Below are 6589 nucleotides of genomic sequence, written 5' to 3' on the forward strand. Positions count from 1 at the left end.
TAATTCCAATTTACATGGAAGAAGCATCTCCATTCCTGCCATTGGAGCAAACAATTTTGAGCTGAAACCTAAATTAGTTTTTCTGATGCAGCAAAACTACAAGTTTCATGGACTTCCATCTGAAGATCCTTTTTAGTTCTTAACTGAATTCTTGTAGATCTGTGATACTGTTAAGACTAATGGAGTAGATCCTGAAGTCTATAGGCTCATGCTTTTCCCGTTTGCTGTAAGAGACAGAGCTAGAGTGTGGTTTGACTCTCAACCCAAAAATAGCCTGAACTCTTGGGATAAGCTGGTCACGGCTTTCTTAGCCAAGTTCTTTCCTCCTCAAAAGCTGAGTAAGCTTAGAGTGGATGTTCAAACCTTCAGACAGAAAGAAGGTGAATCCCTCTATGAAGCTTGGGAGAGATACAAGAAACTGACCAAAAAGTGTCCTTCTGACATGCTTTCAGAATGGACCATCCTGGATATATTCTATGATGGTCTGTCTGAATTAGCTAAGATGTAATTGGATACTTCTGCAGGTGGATCCATTCATCTAAAGAAAACGCCTACAGAAGCTCAAGAACTTATTGACATGGTTGCTAACAACCAGTTTATGTACACTTCTGAGAGGAATCCTGTGAGTAATGGGACGCCTCAGAATAAGGGAGTTCTTGAAATTGATACTCTGAATGCCATATTGGCTCAGAATAAAATGTTGACTCAGCAAGTCAATATGATTTCTCAGAGTCTGAATGGAATGCAAGCTGCATCCAACAGTACTCAAGAGGCATCTTCTGAAGAAGAAGCTTATGATCCTGAGAACCCTGCAATAGCAGAGGTGAATTACATGGGTGAACCCTATGGAAACATTTATAATCCCTCATGGAGAAATCACCCAAATCTCTCATGGAAGGATTAACAAAAGCCTCAACAAGGCTTTAATAATGGTGGAAGAAACAGGTTTAGCAATAGCAAGCCTTTTCCATCATCCACTCAGCAACAGACAGAGAACTCTGAACAAAATACCTCTAATTTAGCAAACTTAGTCTCTGATCTATCTAAGGCCACTCTGAGTTTTATGAATGAAACAAGGTCCTCCATTAGAAATTTGGAGGCACAAGTGGGCCAGCTGAGTAAAAGGATCACTGAAATCCCTTCTAGTACTCTCCCAAGCAATACAGAAGAAAATCCAAAAGGAGAGTGCAAGGCCATTGAATTGACCATCATGACCGAACCCACAAGAGGGGAGAAGGACGTGAATCCCAGTGAGGAAGACCTCCTGGGACGTCCAGTGATCAATAAGGAGTTTCCCTTTGAGAAACCAAAGGACTCTGAGGCTCATCTAGAGACCATAGAGATTCCATTAAACCTCCTTACGCCTTTCATGAGCTCTGATGAGTATTCCTCTTCAGAAGAGAATGAGGATGTTACTAAAGAGCAAGTTGCCAAGTTCCTTGGTGCAATCATGAAGCTGAATGCCAATTTAATTGGTAATGAGACTTAGGGAGATGAACCTCCCCTGTTCACCCATGAACTAAATGCATTGGATCAACTGAGATTGCCTCAGAAGAAATAGGATCCTGGAAAGTTCCTAATACCTTGTACCATAGGCACCATGACCTTTGAGAAGGCTCTATGTGACCTTAGGTCAGGAATAAACCTCATGTCACTCTCTGTAATGGAGAAACTGAGAATCTTTGAGGTGCAAACTACTAGAATCTCATTAGAGATGGCAGACAATTCAAGAAAAGAGGCTTATGGACAGGTAGAGGACGTGTTAGTAAAGGTTGAAGGCCTTTACATCCCTGCTGATTTTGATAATCCTAGATACTGGGAAGGATGAGGATGAATCCATCATCCTTGGAAGACCCTTCCTAGCCACAGCAAGAGCTGTGATTGATGTTGACAGAGGTGAACTAGTCCTTCAATTGAACGAGGACTCCCTTGTGTTTAAAACTCAAGGACATCCTTCTGTAAACATGGAAAAGAGGCACAGTAAGCTTCTCTCAAAACAGAGTCATACAGAGCCCCCACAATCAAACTCTAAGTTTGGTGTTGGGAGGCCACAACCAAACTCTAAGTTTGGTGTCGAACTCCCATATCCAAACTCTAAGTTTGTTGTTGGGAAGTCTCAACAATGCTCTGAACATCTGTGAGGCTCCATGAGAGCCCACTGTCAAGCTATTGACATTAAAGAAGCGCTTGTTGGGAGGCAACCCAATTTTTATTTATCTAATTTTATTTTTGTTTTATTGTTCTTTCATGTTTTATTAGGTTCATGATCATGTGGAGTCGCAAAATAAATCAAAAAATTAAAAATAGAATAAAAAATAGCAGAAGAAAAATCACACCCTGAAGGAAGGACTTACTGGCGTTTAAACGCCAGTAAGGAGCATCTGGATGGCGTTCAATGCCAGAACAGAGCATGGATCTGGCGTTGAACGCCCAAAACAAGCAGCATCCTGGCGTTCAGATGTCAAGAATGCACACTGAGGAAAACTAGCGCTGAACGCCAGAAACAAGCATAGAATTGGCGTTCAACGCCAGAAACATGCTGCATCTGGGCGCTGAACGCCCAGAACAAGCACCAATTCGGTGTTTAAACGCCAGAATTGCATTCAAAGGCATTTTACATGCCTAATTGGTGCAGGGATGCAATTTCTTGACACATCAGGATCTGTGGATCCCATAGGATCATCTCAGCATCTGTGGACCCCACAGGATCCCCACCTACCTCCACTCATACTCTTCCCTCTTCTCATTCATCCTCTCTTCCCAATAAACACCTTTCCCCAAAACCCTTCACCAATCACCTCAATCTCTCTTCCCTATTACCTATTCACCACTCACATCCATCCACTCTTCCCCATAAACCTACCTCATAAACCCCACCTACCTTCAAAATTCAAAATCACTTTCCCACCCAAACCCACCCTAAATGGCCGATCCTAACCCCTCTCCCTCCACTATATAAACCCTCCATTCTTCTTCATTTTCACACAACACAACCCTCTCTTCCTCTTCTTGGCCGAAACACAAACCTCTCTCCCTCTCCTCCATTTCTTCTTCTCCTTCATCTCTTCTTTCTTCTCTTGCTCGAGGGCGAGCAAAATTCTAAGTTTGGTGTGGTAAAAGCATAAGCTTTTTGTTTTTCCATTACCATTAATGGCACCTAAGACCGGAGAATCCTCTAGAAAAGGGAAAGGGAAGACAAAAGCTTCCACCTCCGAGTCATGGGAGATGGAAAGATTCATCTCCAAAGCCCATCAAGACCACTTCTATGATGTTGTGGCCAAGAAGAAGGTGATCCCCGAGGTCCCTTTCAAACTCAAGAAAAATGAGTATCCGGAGATCTGACATGAGATCCATAGAAGAGGTTGGAAAGTTCTAACAAACCCCATCTAACAAGTCGGAATTCTAATGGTTCAAGAGTTCTATGCTAATGCATGGATCACTAAGAACCATGATCAAAGTAAGAACCCGAACCCAAAGAATTATCTCACCATGGTTCGGGGGAAATACTTAGATTTTAGTCCGGAAAATGTGAGGTTGGCGTTCAACTTGCCAATGATGGAAGAGAACGCACGCCCCTACACAAGGAGAGTCAACTTTGATCAAAGGTTGGACCAAGTCCTCATGGACATATGTGTGGAAGGATCTCAATGGAAGATTGACTCAAAAGGCAAACCGGTTCAATTGAGAAGACTGGACCTTAAGCCTGTAGCTAGAGGATGGTTGGAGTTCATTCAACGCTCAATCATTCCCACTAGCAACCGGTCTGAAGTTACTGTAGACCGGGCCATCATGATCCATAGCATCATGATTGGAGAAGAGGTGGAGGTTCATGAGATTATACCTCAAGAACTCTACAAGGTGGCTGACAAGTCCTCCACTATGGCAAGAACTTTTGGGAGCAAATCAATACCTCCCTAGGAGAACTGAGTTCCAACATGGGACAACTAAGGGTGGAACATCAAGAGCACTCAATCATCCTCCATGAAATTAGAGAAGATCAAAGAGCTATGAGGGAGGAGCAACAAAGACAAGGAAGAGACATAGAAGAGCTCAAGGACATCATTGGTTCCTCAAGAAGAAAACGCCACCATCACTAAGGTGGACTCATTCCTTGTTCTCAAATCTTCTGTTTTTTGTTTTCTCTATGTTAAGTGCTTATCTATGTTAGGTATTATTACATGATCATTAGTATTTAGTAACTTTGTCTTAAAGTTATGAATGTCCTATGAATCCATCACCTCTCTTAAATGAAAAATGTTTTTAATTCAAAAGAACAAGAAGTACATGAGTTTCGAATTTATCCTTGAACTTAGTTTAATTATATTGATGTGGTGACAATACTTTTTGTTTTCTGAATGAATGCTTGAACAGTGCATATGTCTTTTGAAGTTGTTGTTTAAGAATGTTAAATATGTTGGCTCTTGAAAGAATGATGATAAGGAGACATGTTATTTGATAATCTGAAAAATCATAAAATTGATTCTTGAAGCAAGAAAAAGCAGTGAATACAGAAAGCTTGCGAAAAAAAAAAGAGAAAAATGGCGAAAAAAAATAATAGAAAGAAAAAAAAAGCAAGCAGAAAAAGCCAGAAGCTCTTAAAACTAAAAGGCAAGAGCAAAAATCCAATAACCCTTAAAACCAAAAGGCAAGGGTAAATAAAAAGGATCCCAAGGCTTTGAGCATCAGTGGATAGGAGGGCCTAAAGGGATAAAATCCTGGCCTAAGCGGCTAAACCAAGCTGTCCCTAACCATGTGCTTATGGCGTGAAGGTGTCAAGTGAAAACTTGAGACTGAGCGGTTAAAGTCAAGGTCCAAAGCAAAAAAAGAGTGTGCTTAAGAAGCCTGGACACCTCTAATTGGAGACTTTAGCAAAACTGAGTCACAATTTGAAAAGGTTCACCCAGTTATGTGTCTGTGGCATTTATGTATCCGGTGGTAATATTGGAAAACAGAGTGCTTAGGGCCACGGCCAAGACTCAAAAAGTAGTTGTGTTCATGAATCAACATACTGAACTAGGAGAGTCAATAACACTATCTGAACTCTGAGTTCCTATAGATGCCAATCATTCTGAACCTCAATGGATAAAGTGAGATGCCAAAACTATTCAAGAGGCAAAAAGCTGCAAGTCCCGCTCATCTGATTGGAGCTATGTTTCATTGATAGTTTGGAATTTATAGTATATTCTCTTCTTTTTATCCTATTTGATTTTCAATTGCTTGGAGACAAGCAACAATTTAAGTTTGGTGTTGTGATGAGCGGATAATTTATACGCTTTTTGGCATTGTTTTTAGTATGTTTTTAGTAGGATCTTGTTACTTTTAGGGATATTTTTATTAGTTTTTATGTTAAATTCACATTTCTGGACTTTACTATGAGTTTGTGTGTTTTTTTGTGATTTCAGGTATTTTCTGGTTGAAATTGAAGGACTTGAGCAAAAATCAGATTCAGAGGTTGAAGAAGGACTGCTGATGCTGTTGGATTCTGACCTCCCTGCACTCAAAGTGGATTTTCTGGAGCTACAGAACTTCAAATGGTGCGCTCTCAACGGAGTTGGAAAGTAGACATCCAAGGCTTTCCAGCAATATATAATAGTCCATACTTTGCCCGAGTTTAGACGACGCAAAAGGGCATTGAACGCCAGTTCTACGCTGCAGTCTGGAGTTAAACGCCAGAAACATGTCACGAACCAGAGTTGAACGCCAGAAACACAATAAAACTTGGCGTTCAACTCCAAAAGAAGCCTCTGCACGTGTAAACTTCAAGCTCAGCCTAAGCACACACCAAGTGGGCCCTGGAAGTGGATTTATGCATCAATTACTTACTTCTGTAAACCCTAGTTGCTAGTCTAGTATAAATAGGACTTTTTACTATTGTATTTACATCTTCGGATCATCTTGGGATGTCTAGTTCTTAGATCATGGGGGCTGGCCATTCGGCCATGCCTGAACCTTTCACTTATGTATTTTTCAATGGTAGAGTTTCTGCACTCCATAGATTAAGGTGTGGAGCTCTGCTGTTCCTCATGATTTAATGCAAAGTACTACTGTTTTATATTCAATTCAACTTATTCTGCTTCTAAGATATCCATTCGCACCCAAGAACATGATGAATGTGATGATTATGTGATGCTCATCATCATTCTCACTTATGAATGCGTGCCTGACAAACACTTCCGTTCTACATGGAAACAAGCTAGAATGAGTATCTCTTAGATATCTAATACAGATGACCGAGTCCGAGATATTAGAATCTTCATGGTATAAGTTAGAACCCATGGATGGCCATTCCTGAGATCCGGAAAGTCTAAACCTTGTCTGTGGTATTCCGAGTAGGATCTGGAAAGGGATGGCCGTGACGAACTTCAAACTCGCGAGTACTGGGCGTAGTGACAGACGCAAAAAGAGGGTGAATCCTATTCCAGTATGATCGAGAACCTCCAGATGATTAGCCGTGCCATGACAGAGCATTTGGACCTTTTTTACAGAGAGGATGGGATTTAGCCATTAACAACGGTGATGCCTTACAGAAAGCTTGCCATGGAAAGGAGTAGGACTAGTTGGATGAAGACAGCAGGAAAGCAGAGGATCA

At 41.2% G+C, this 6589-nt stretch overlaps 1 non-coding gene across 1 annotated transcript; it reads right to left on the bottom strand.

Moving 5' to 3' along the window:
- Positions 1-340: 340 nt before the first annotated feature.
- On the bottom strand, positions 341-448 carry LOC148572117 (small nucleolar RNA R71). The gene has a single exon (XR_015907792.1). It is a non-coding gene; the product is annotated as a small nucleolar RNA R71 (small nucleolar RNA).
- Positions 449-6589: the final 6141 nt, after the last annotated feature.

Source organism: Arachis ipaensis, chromosome B3, assembly GCF_059453495.1.
Source record: "Arachis ipaensis isolate K30076 ecotype BB chromosome B3, ASM5945349v1, whole genome shotgun sequence".
NCBI lineage: Eukaryota > Viridiplantae > Streptophyta > Magnoliopsida > Fabales > Fabaceae > Arachis > Arachis ipaensis.